The following is a 13,012-nucleotide window of genomic DNA, read 5'->3' as shown; positions in this document are numbered from 1 at the left end:
GGTTATGTGAGGTTAGGATGGGTTATGTTCTTTAGGTTATGTGAGGATAAGGTAGGTTAGGTTAGATTTTTTAGGTTAGGTTAGGTTAGGTTTGGTTAGGTTAGTTTAGGTTAGGTTAGGTTAGGTTAGGTTAGGATAGGTTATGTTCTTTAGATTATGTGAAGATAAGGTAGGTTAGGTTAGATTTTTTAGGTTAGGTTAGGTTAGGTTAGGTTAAGTTAGGTTAGGTTAGGTTAGGTTAGGTTAGGTTAGGTTTGTTTAGGTTAGGTTAGGTTAGGTTAGGTTTGGTTAGGTTAGGTTTGGTTAGGTTATGTTTTCTAGGTTATATGAGCTTAGGATAGGTTATGTTCTTTAGGTTATGTGAGGATAAGGTAGGTTAGGTTAGATTTTTTAGGTTAGGTTGGGTTAGGTTAGGTTAGGTTGGGTTAGGTTAGGTTAGGTTATGTTAGGTTAGGTTAGGTTAGGTTAGGTTAGGTTTTCTAGGTTATGTGAGGTTAGGATAGATTATGTTCTTTAGGTTATGTGAAGATAAGGTCGGTTAGGTTAGATTTCTTAGGTTAGGTTAGGTTAGGTTAGGTTAGGTTAGGTTAAGTTTTCTAGGTTATGTGAGGTTAGGATAGGTTATTTTCTTTAGGTTATGTGAGGATAAGGTAGGTTAGGTTAGATTTTTTAGGTTAGGTTAGGTTAGGTTAGGTTAGGTTAGGTTAGGGTAGGTTATGTTTTTTAGTTTAAGTGAGGATAAGGTAGGTTAGGTTAGATTTTTTAGGTTAGGTTAAGTGAGGTTAGGTTAGATTAGGTTAGGTTAGGTTATGCGAGGTTAGGGAAGGTTATGTTCTTTAGGTTATGTGAGGATAAGGTAGGTTAGGTTAGATTTTTTAGGTTAGGTTAGGTTAGGTTAGGTTTGGTTAGGTTAGGTTAGGTTAGGTTAGGTTAGGTTAGGCTAGGTTAGATTTTATAGGTTAGGTTAAGTTAGGTTAGATTAGGTTAGGTTAGGTTAGGTTAGATTATGTTTTCTAGGTTATGTGAGGTTAGGATAGGTTACGTTCATTAGGTTATGTGAAGAAAAGGTAGGTTAGGTTAGATTTTTTAGGTTAGGTTAGGTTAGGTTAGGTTAGGTTAGCTTAGGATAGGTTATGTTCTTTAGATTATGTGAAGATAAGAAAGGTTAGGTTAGATTTTTTAGGTTAGGTTAGGTTAGGTTAGGTTAAGTTAGGTTAGGTTAGGTTAGGTTAGGTTAGGTTAGGTTAGGTTAGGTTAGGTTTGTTTAGGTTAGGTTTGGTTAGGTTAGGTTTGGTTAGGTTATGTTTTCTAGGTTATGTGAGGTTAGGATAGGTTATGTTCTTTAGGTTATGTGAGGATAAGGTAGGTTAGGTTAGATTTTTTAGGTTAGGTTAGGTTAGGTTAGGATAGGATCGGTTAGGTTATGTTTTCTAGGTTATGTGAGGTTAGGATGGGTTATGTTCTTTAGGTTATGTGAGGATAAGGTAGGTTAGGTTAGATTTTTTAGGTTAGGTTAGGTTAGGTTTGGTTAGGTTAGTTTAGGTTAGGTTATGTTAGGTTAGGTTAGGATAGGTTATGTTCTTTAGATTATGTGAAGATAAGGTAGGTTAGGTTAGATTTTTTAGGTTAGGTTAGGTTAGGTTAGGTTAAGTTAGGTTAGGTTAGGTTAGGTTAGGTTAGGTTAGGTTTGTTTAGGTTAGGTTAGGTTAGGTTAGGTTTGGTTAGGTTAGGTTTGGTTAGGTTATGTTTTCTAGGTTATATGAGGTTAGGATAGGTTATGTTCTTTAGGTTATGTGAGGATAAGGTAGGTTAGGTTAGATTTTTTAGGTTAGGTTGGGTTAGGTTAGGTTAGGTTGGGTTAGGTTAGGTTAGGTTGTTAGGTTAGGTTAGGTTAGGTTAGGTTAGGTTTTCTAGGTTATGTGAGGTTAGGATAGATTATGTTCTTTAGGTTATGTGAAGATAAGGTCGGTTAGGTTAGATTTCTTAGGTTAGGTTAGGTTAGGTTAGGTTAGGTTAGGTTAAGTTTTCTAGGTTATGTGAGGTTAGGATAGGTTATTTTCTTTAGGTTATGTGAGGATAAGGTAGGTTAGGTTAGATTTTTTAGGTTAGGTTAGGTTAGGTTAGGTTAGGTTATGTTAGGTTAGGTTAGGTTAGATTATGTTTTCTAGGCTATGTGAGGTGAGGATAGGTTATGTTCTTTAGGCTATGTGAAGATAAGGTAGGTTAGGTTAGATTTTTTAGGTTAGGTTAGGTTAGGTTAGGTTAGGTTAGGTTAGGATAGGTTATGTTCTTTAGGTTATGTGAAGATAAGGTAGGTTAGGTTAGATTTTTTATGTTAGGTTAAGTTAGGTTAGGTTACGTTAGGTTAGGTTAAGTTAGGTTAGGTTAGGTTAGGTTTGTTTAGGTTAGGTTAGGTTAGGTTAGGTTTGGTTAGGTTGTTTTTTAGGTTATGTGAGGTTAGGATAGGTAATGTTCTTTAGGTTATGTGAGGATAAGGGAGGTTAGGTTAGATTTTTTAGGTTAGATTAAGTTAGGTTAGGATAGGTTAGGCTAGTTTAGGTTAGGTTAGGTTAGGTTAGGTTAGTTTAGGTTAGGTTAGGTTGGGTTAGGTTAGGTTAGGTTAGGTTAGGTTAGGTTATGTTTTCTAGGTTATGTGAGGTTAGGATAGGTTACTTTCTTTAGGTTATGTGAGGATAAGGTAGGTTAGGTTAGATTTTTTAGGTTAGGTTAGGTTAGGTTAGGTTAGGTTAGGGTAGGTTATGTTTTTTAGGTTGTGAGGATAAGGTAGGTAAGTTTAGATTTTTTAGGTTAGGTTAGGTTAAGTTATGTTCTTTAGGTTATATGAGGATAAGGTAGGTTAGGTTAGATTTTTTAGGTTAGGTTAAGTGAGGTTAGGTTAGATTAGGTTAGGTTAGGTTATGCGAGGTTAGGGAAGGTTATGTTCTTTAGGTTATGTGAGGATAAGGTAGGTTAGGTTAGATTTTTTAGGTTAGGTTAGGTTAGGTTAGGTTTGGTTAGGTTAGGTTAGGTTAGGTTAGGTTAGGTTAGGTTAGGTTAGGTTAGGTTAGGTTAGGTTAGGTTAGATTTTATAGGTTAGGTTAAGTTAGGTTAGATTAGGTTAGGTTAGGTTAGTTTAGATTATGTTTTCTAGGTTATGTGAGGTTAGGATAGGTTACGTTCATTAGGTTATGTGAAGACAAGGTAGGTTAGGTTAGATTTTTTAGGTTAGGTTAGGTTAGGTTAGGTTAGGTTAGGATAGGTTATGTTCTTTAGGTTATGTGAAGATAAGGTAGGTTAGGTTAGATTTTTTAGGTTAGGTTAGGTTAGGTTAGGTTAAGTTAGGTTAGGTTGAGTTAGGTTAGGTTAGGTTAGGTTTGTTTAGGTTAGGTTAGGTTAGGTTAGGTTTGGTTAGGTTATGTTTTCTAGGTTATGTGAGGTTAGGATAGGTTATGTTCTTTAGGTTATGTGAGGATAAGGTAGTTTAGGTTAGATTTTTTAGGTTAGGTTAGGTTAGGTTAGGTTAGGTTGGGTTAGGTTAGGTTAGGTTACGTTAGGTTAGGTTAGGTTAGGTTAGGTTTTCTAGGTTATGTGAGGTTAGGATAGGTTATGTTCTTTAGGTTATGTGAAGATAAGGTAGGTTAGGTTAGATTTTTTAGGTTAGGTTAGGTTAGGTTCGGTTAGGTTAGGTTAGGTTATGTTTTCTAGGTTATGTGAGGTTAGGATCGGTTATTTTCTTTAGGTTATGTGAGGATAAGGTAGGTTAGGTTAGATTTTTTAGGTTAGGTTAGGTTAGGTTAGGTTAGGTTAGGTTAGATTATGTTTTCTAGGTTATGTGAGGTTAGGATAGGTTATGTTCTTTAGGCTATGTGAAGATAAGGTAGGTTAGGTTAGATTTTTTAGGTTAGGTTAGGTTAGGTTAGGTTAGGTTAGGTAAGGTTAGGATAGGTTATGTTCTTTAGGTTATGTGAAGATAAGGTAGGTTAGGTTAGATTTTTTATGTTAGGTTAGGTTAGGTTAGGTTAAGTTAGGTTAGATTAGGTTAGGTTTGTTTAGGTTAGGTTAGGTTAGGTTAGGTTTGGTTAGGTTGTTTTCTAGGTTATGTGAGGTTAGGATAGGTAATGTTCTTTAGGTTATGTGAGGATAAGGTAGGTTAGGTTAGATTTTTTAGTTTAGGTTAGGTTAGGTTAGGTTAGGATAGGTTAGGTTATGTTTTCTAGGTTATGTGAGGTTAGGATGGGTTATGTTGTTTAGGTAATGTGAGGATAAGGTAGGTTAGGTTAGATTTTTTAGGTTAGGTTAGGTTAGGTTAGGTTAGGTTAGTTTAGGTTAGGTTAGGTTAGGTTAGGTTAGGTTAGGTTAAGTTAGGTTAGGTTAGATTATGTTTTCTAGATTATGTGAGGTTAGGATAGGTTATGTTCTTTAGGTTATGTGAAGATAAGGTAGGTTAGGTTTGATTTTTTAGGTTAGGTTAGGTTAGGTTAGGTAAGGTTAGGTTAGGTTAAGTTAGGTTAGGTTAGGTTAGGTTTGTTTAGGTTAGGTTAGGTTAGGTTAGGTTTGGTTAGGTTATGTTTTCTAGGTTATGTGAGGTTAGGATAGGTTATGTTCTTTAGGTTATGTGAGGATAAGGTAGTTTAGGTTAGATTTTTTAGGTTAGGTTAGGTTAGGTTAGGTTAGGTTGGGTTAGGTTAGGTTAGGTTACGTTAGGTTAGGTTTTCTAGGTTATGTGAGGTTAGGATAGGTTATGTTCTTTAGGTTATGTGAAGATAAGGTAGGTTAGGTTAGATTTTTTAGGTTAGGTTAGGTTAGGTTAGGTTAGGTTAGGTTAGGTTTTTAGGTTTTAGTTTTTAGGTAATATGGGTGCAGATTAGGTTAGGATAGGTTGATTTCTAGGTTATGTGAGGTTAGGGTAGGTTAGGTTAGATTAGTTTAGGTTAGGTTAGGTTAGGTTAGGTTAGGTTAGGTTAGGTTAGGTTAGGTTAGGTTAGGTTAGGTTAGGTTAGGTTAGGTTAGGTTAGGTTAGGTTAGGTTAGGTTAGGTTAGGTTAGGTTAGGTTAGGTTAGGTTAGGTTAGGTTAGGTTAGGTTAGGTTAGGTTAGGTTAGGTTAGGTTAGGTTAGGTTAGGTTAGGTTTTCTAGGTTATGTGAGGTTACGATAGGTTACGTTCTTTAGGTTATGTTAGGATGAGATAGGTTAGGTTAGATTTTTTAGGTTAGGTTAGGTTAGGTTAGGTTAGGTTAGGTTATGTTTTCTAGGTTATGTTTGGTTTAGGTAATGTGGGTGTAGGTTAGGTTAGGATAGGTTAGGTTTTCTAGGTTATGTGAGGTTAGGGTAGGTTATGTTCTTTAGGTTATGTGAGGATAAGGTAGGTTAGGTTAGATTTTTTAGGTTAGGTTAAGTTAGGTTAGGTTAGGTTAGGTTAGGTCTTCTAGGTTTTATTTTCTAGGTAATATGGGTGCAGATTAGGTTAGGATAGGTTGATTTCTAGGTTATGTGAGGTTAGGGTAGGTAATGTTCTTTAGGTTATGTGAAGATAAGGTAGGTTAGGTTAGATTTTTTAGGTTAGGTTAGGTTAGGTTAGGTTAGGTTAGGTTAGGTTTTCTAGGTTAGGTGAGGTTAGGATAGGTTATGTTCGTTAGGTTAGGTGAGGATAAGGTTAGGTTAGGTTAGATTTTTTAGGTTAGGTTAGGTTAGGTTAGGTTAGGTTAGGTTAGATTATGTTTTCTAGGTTATGTGAGGTTAGGATAGGTTATGTTCTTTAGGCTATGTGAAGACAAGGTAGGTTAGGTTAGATTTTTTAGGTTATGTTAGGTTAGGATAGGTTATGTTCTTTAGGTTATGTGAGGATAAGGTAGGTTAGGTTAGATTTTTTAGGTTAGGGTAGGTTAGGTTAGGTTAAGTTAGGTTAGGTTAAGTTAGGTTAGGTTAGGTTAGGTTTGGTTAGGTTATGTTTTCTAGGTTATGTGAGGTTAGGGTAGGTTATGTTCTTTAGGTTATGTGAGAATAAAGTAGGATTGGTTAGATTTTTTAGGTTAGGTTAGGTTAGGTTAGGTTAGGTTAGGTTAAGTTAGGTTAGGTTAGGTTATGTTCTCTCGGTTATGTGAGGTTAGGATAGGTTATGTTCTTTAAGTTATGTGAGGATAAGGTAGGTTAGGTTAGATTTTTTAGGTTAGGTTAAGTTAGGTTAGGTTAGGCTAGGTTAGGTTAGGTTAGGTTATTTTCTCTAGGTTATGTGAGGTTAGGATAGGTTATGTTCTTTAGGATATGTGAGGATAAGGTAGGTTAGGTTAGATTTTTTAGGTTAGGTTAAGTTAGGTTAGGTTAGGTTAGGTTAGCTTAGGTTATGTTCTCTATGTTATGTGAGGTTGGGATAGGTTATGTTCGTTAGGTTATGTGAGGATAAGGTAGGTTAGGTTAAGTTAGGTTAGGTTAGGTTAGGTTAGGCTAGGTTAGGTTAAGTTAGGTTAGGTTATGTTCTCTAGGTTATGTGAGATTAGGATAGGTTATGTTCTTTAGGTTATGTGAGGATAAGGTTGGTTAGGTTAGATTCTTTAGGTTAGGTTAGGTTAGGTTAGGTTATCTTTTCTAGGTTACATGGGTACAGGTTAGGTTAGGTTAGGTTATGTTTTCTAGGTTATGTGTGGTTAGGATAGGTTATTTTCTTTAGGTTATGTGAGAATAAGGTAGGTTAGGTTAGATTTTTTAGGTTAGGTTAAGTTATGTTAGGTTAGGTTAGGTTAGGTTAGGTTAGGTTAGGTTAGGTTAGGTTAGGTTAGGTTAGGTTAGGTTATGTACTCTAGGTTATGTGAGGTTAGGATAGGTTATGTTCTTTAGGTTATGTGAGGATAACGTAGCCTAGGTTAGATTTTTTAAGTTAGGTTAAGTTTGGTTAGGTTAGGTTAGGTTAGGTTAGGTTAGGTTATGTTCTCTAGGTTATGTGAGGTTAGGATAGGTTATGTTCTTTAGGCTATGTGAGGATAAGGTTGGTTAGGTTAGATTTTTTAGGTTAGGTTAGGTTAGGTTAGGTTAGGTTATGTTTTCTAGGTTATGTGGGTACAGGTTAGGTTAGGTTAGGTTATGTTTTCTAGGTTATGTGAGGTTAGGATAGGTTATGTGCTTTAGGTTATGTGAGGATAAGGTAGGTTAGATTAGATTTTTTAGGTTAGGTTAGTTTAGGTTAGGTTAGGTTAGGTTATGTTCTCTAGGTTATGTGAGGTTAGGGTAGGTTATGTTCTTTAGTTTATGTGAGAATAAGGTAGGTTAGGTTAGATTTTTTAGGTTAGGTTATGTTTGGTTAGGTTAGGTTCGGTTCTCTTAGGTTCTTTAGGTTATGTGGTTATAGATTAAGTTAGGTTAGATTAGGTTAGGTTAGGTCAGGTGAGATTAGTTTAGGTTATGTTTTTTAGGTTATGTGAGGATTTGTTAGTTGAGGTTGTTTTCTAGGTTATGTGAAGTCAGTTCACGTTAGGCTAGTTTAATTAGGTTAGGTTAGGTTAGGTTAGGTTAGATTAGGTTATGTATGTTTCTAAGGTTATGTTAGGTTAAGTTTTATTTTTTGGGTTACATGAGGTTAGGTTAGGTTAAGTTAGTTTAGGTTATGTTAGTTGAGGTTGTTTTCTAGGTTATGTGAGGTCAGTTTATGTTAGGCTAGTTTATTTAGGTTAGGTTAGGTTAGGTTAGGTTAGATTAGGTTATGTATGTTTCTAAGGTTATGTTAGGTTAAGTTTTATTTTTTGGGTTACATGAGGTTAGGTTAGGTTAGGTTAGTTTAGGTTATGTTAGGTTAGGTTAGGTTTGGTTAGGTTTGGTTAGGTTACGTTTTTTAGGTTTTGTGGGCTTAGATTAGTTTATGTTTTCTAGGTTATATGAGGTTAGGTCATGTGTGGTTATGCTGTTTAGGTTATGTGGGTATAGGTTAGGTTATGTTTATGAGGTTATGTGAGGTTAAGTTAGATTAGGTTATGTTTTCTAGGTTTTGTGGGCTTAGGTTAGGTTATGTTATATATTTTAGGTTATGTCTTTTATCTTATTTAATGTTAGGTTAGGTGAGGTTATGTTTTTTAGGTTGTTTTTTAGGTTACGTGAGGTTATGTTAGGTTAGGTTATGTTTTCTAGGTTACGTAAGGTTATGTTAGGTTAAAATATGTTTTTTAGGTTATGTGAGTTTAAGTCAGGTGAGGTTTTGTTTTTTTTATGTAGAGATAGATTAAGTAATGTTTTTGACATTATGTGAGGTCAAGTTAGATTAGGTCATGTTTTTTAGGTCATGCAAAGCTTAGGTTAGGAAATGTTTTTAAGGTTATGTGAGGTTAAGTTTGGTTAGGTTATATTTCCTAGGTTATGTGAGATTAGTTTAGGTTAAGTTAAGTTTTTTAGTTTATGTTTTTTAGGTAATTTGAGGATAGGTTAGGTGAGGTTATGCTTTTTAGTTTATATGAATGACCGTGTGAAGAGGAATTGATAAATGAGCATGTGAGGAGAAATTGATGAAAGACCGTGTGAAGTGGAACTGATGACTGATCATGTGAAGAGGAATTGATAAATGACCGTGTGAAGAGGAATTGATAAATGACCGTGTGAAGAGGAATTGATGAATGACCGTGCGAAGAGGAATTGATAAATGACCGTGCGAAGAGGAATTGATGAATGACCGTGTGAAGAGGAATCGATAAATGACCGTGTGAAGAGGAATCGATGAATGAGCATGTGAGTAGGAATTGATAAATGACCGTGTGAAGAGGAATTGATAAATGACCGTGTGAGGAGGAATTGATAAATGACCGTACGAAAGAGGAATTGATAAATGACCGTGTGAGGAGGAATTGATGAATGACCGTGTGTAGAGGAATTGATAAATGACCGTGTGAAGAGGAATTGCTAAACGACCGTGTGAGGAGGAATTGATAAATGACCGTGTGAGGAGGAATTGATAAATGACCGTGCGAAAGAGGAATTGATAAATGACCGTGTGAAGAGGAATTGATAAATGACCGCGTGAGGAGGAATTGATAAATGACCGTGCGAAAGAGGAAATGATAAATGACCGTGTAAAGAGTAATTGATAAATGACCGTGCGAAAGAGGAATTGATAAATGACCGTGTGAAGAGGAATTGATGAATGACCGTGTGAGGAGGAATTGATGAATGACCGTGTGAAGAGGAATTGATAAATGACCGTGTGAGGAGGAATTGATGAATGACCGTGTGTAGAGGAATTGATAAATGACCGTGTGAGGAGGAATTGATAAATGACCGTGTGAAGAGGAATTGATAAATGACCTGTGAGGAGGAATTGATAAATGACCGTACGAAGAGGAATTGATAAATGACCGTGTGAGGAGGAATTGATGAATGACCGTGTGAGGAGGAATTGATAAATGACCGTGTGAAGAGGAATTGCTAAACGACCGTGTGAGGAGGAATTGATAAATGACCGTGTGAAGAGGAATTGATAAATGACCGTGTGAGGAGGAATTGATAAATTACCGTGTGAAGAGGAATTGATAAATGACCGTGTGAAGAGGAATTGATAAATGACCGTGTGAGGAGGAATTGATAAATGACCGTGTGAGGAGGAATTGATGAATGACCGTGTGAAGAGGAATTTATGAATGACCGTGTGAGGAGGAATTAATAAATTACCGTGTGAAGAGGAATTGATAAATGACCGTGTGAAGAGGAATTGATAAATGACCGTGCGAAAGAGGAATTGATAAATGACCGTGTGAAGAGGAATTGATAAATGACCGTGTGAGGAGGAATTAATAAATTGCCGTGTGAATAGGAATTGATAAATGACCGTGTGAGCAGGAATTGATAAATGACTGTGTGAAGAGGAATTGATAAATGACCGTGTGAAGAGAAAATGATAAACGACCGTGTGGAGAGGAATTGATAAATGACCGTGTGAAGAGGAATTGATGAATGACCGTGTGAAGAGGAATTGATAAATGACCGTGTGAAGAGGAATCGAAAAATGACCGTGTGAGCAGGAATTGATGAATGACCGTGTGTAGAGGAATTGATAAATGACCGTGTGAAGAGGAATTGAAAAATGACCGTGTGAGCAGGAATTGATGAATGACCGTGTGAAGAGGAATTGATAAATGACCGTGTGAAGAGGAATTGATAAATGACCGTGTGAGGAGGAATTGATAAATGACCGTGTGAAAAGGAATTGATGAATGACCGTGTGTAGAGGAATTGATAAATTACCGTGTGAAGAGGAATTGATAAATGACCGTGTGAAGAGAAATTGATAAATGACCGTGTGAGGCGGAATTGATAAATGACCGTGTGAGGAGGAATTGATGAATGACTGTGTGTAGAGGAATTGATAAATGACCGTGTGAAGAGGAATTGATAAATGACCGTGTGAGGAGGAATTGATGACTGATCGTGTGAAGAGGAATTGATGACTGATCGTGTGAAGAGGAATTGATAAATGACCGTGTGAAGAGGAATTGATAAATGACCGTGTGAGGAGGAATTGATGAATGACCGTGTGAAGAGGAATTGATAAATGACCGTGTGAGGAGGAATTGATAAATGACCGTGTGAAGAGGAATTGATGAATGGCCGTGTGTAGAGGAATTGATAAATGACCGTGTGAAGAGGAATTGATGAATGACCGTGTGAGGAGGAATTGATAAATGACTGTTTGAAGAGGAATTGATAAATGACCGTGTGAAGAGAAAATGATAAACGACCGTGTGAAGAGGAATTGATAAACGACCGTGTGAAGAGGAATTGATAAACGACCGTGTGAAGGAGAATTGATAAATGACCGTGCGAAAGAGGAATTGATAAATGACCGTGTGAAGAGGAATTGATGAATGACCGTGTGAGGAGGAATTGATGAATGACCGTGTGAAGAGGAATTGATAAATGACCGTGTGAGGAGGAATTGATGAATGACCGTGTGTAGAGGAATTGATAAATGACCGTGTGAGGAGGAATTGATAAATGACCGTGTGAAGAGGAATTGATAAATGACCTGTGAGGAGGAATTGATAAATGACCGTACGAAGAGGAATTGATAAATGACCGTGTGAGGAGGAATTGATGAATGACCGTGTGAGGAGGAATTGATAAATGACCGTGTGAAGAGGAATTGCTAAACGACCGTGTGAGGAGGAATTGATAAATGACCGTGTGAAGAGGAATTGATAAATGACCGTGTGAGGAGGAATTGATAAATTACCGTGTGAAGAGGAATTGATAAATGACCGTGTGAAGAGGAATTGATAAATGACCGTGTGAGGAGGAATTGATAAATGACCGTGTGAGGAGGAATTGATGAATGACCGTGTGAAGAGGAATTGATGAATGACCGTGTGAGGAGGAATTAATAAATTACCGTGTGAAGAGGAATTGATAAATGACCGTGTGAAGAGGAATTGATAAATGACCGTGTGAAGAGGAATTGATAAATGACCGTGTGAAGAGGAATTGATAAATGACCGTGTGAGGAGGAATTAATAAATTGCCGTGTGAATAGGAATTGATAAATGACCGTGTGAGCAGGAATTGATGAATGACCGTGTGAGGAGGAATTGATAAATGACCGTGTGTAGAGGAATTGATAAATGACCGTGTGAAGAGGAATTGATAAATGACCGTGTGAAGAGGAATTGATGAATGACCGTGTGTAGAGGAATTGATAAATGACCGTGTGTAGAGGAATTGATAAATGACCGTGTGAAGAGGAATTGATGAATGACCGTGTGTAGAGGAATTGATAAATGACCGTGTGAAGAGGAATTGATGAATGACCGTGTGTAGAGGAATTGATAAATGACTGTGTGAAGAGGAATTGATAAATGACCGTGTGAAGAGAAAATGATAAACGACCGTGTGGAGAGGAATTGATAAATGACCGTGTGAAGAGGAATTGATGAATGACCGTGTGAAGAGGAATTGATAAATGACCGTGTGAAGAGGAATCGAAAAATGACCGTGTGAGCAGGAATTGATGAATGACCGTGTGTAGAGGAATTGATAAATGACCGTGTGAAGAGGAATCGAAAAATGACCGTGTGAGCAGGAATTGATGAATGACCGTGTGTAGAGGAATTGATAAATGACCGTGTGAAGAGGAATTGATAAATGACCGTGTGAGGAGGAATTGATAAATGACCGTGTGAAGAGGAATTGATGAATGACCGTGTGTAGAGGAATTGATAAATTACCGTGTGAAGAGGAATTGATAAATGACCGTGTGAAGAGGAATTGATAAATGACCGTGTGAGGCGGAATTGATAAATGACCGTGTGAGGAGGAATTGATGAATGACTGTGTGTAGAGGAATTGATAAATGACCGTGTGAAGAGGAATTGATAAATGACCGTGTGAGGAGGAATTGATGACTGATCGTGTGAAGAGGAATTGATGACTGATCGTGTGAAGAGGAATTGATAAATGACCGTGTGAAGAGGAATTGATAAATGACCGTGTGAGGAGGAATTGATGAATGACCGTGTGAAGAGGAATTGATAAATGACCGTGTGAGGAGGAATTGATAAATGACCGTGTGAAGAGGAATTGATGAATGGCCGTGTGTAGAGGAATTGATAAATGACCGTGTGAAGAGGAATTGATGAATGACCGTGTGAGGAGGAATTGATAAATGACTGTTTGAAGAGGAATTGATAAATGACCGTGTGAAGAGAAATTGATAAACGACCGTGTGAAGAGGAATTGATAAACGACCGTGTGAAGAGGAATTGATAAACGACCGTGTGAAGGAGGAATTGATAAATTACCGTGTGAAGAGGAATTGATAAATGACTGTGTGAAGAGGAATTGATAAATGACCGTGTGAAGAGAAAATGATAAACGACCGTGTGGAGAGGAATTGATAAATGACCGTGTGAAGAGGAATTGATGAATGACCGTGTGAAGAGGAATTGATAAATGACCGTGTGAAGAGGAATCGAAAAATGACCGTGTGAAGAGGAATTGATAAATGAGCGTGTGAGGAGGAATTGATGAATGACCGTGGAAAGAGGAATTGA

This window comes from Apis florea, unplaced genomic scaffold, assembly GCF_048593485.1.
Source record: "Apis florea isolate Af1SG1 unplaced genomic scaffold, ASM4859348v1 contig_2492_pilon, whole genome shotgun sequence".
Taxonomy (NCBI): domain Eukaryota; kingdom Metazoa; phylum Arthropoda; class Insecta; order Hymenoptera; family Apidae; genus Apis; species Apis florea.
The sequence above is the reverse complement of the archived record's forward strand: the minus strand, read 5'-3'. Positions refer to the sequence as shown.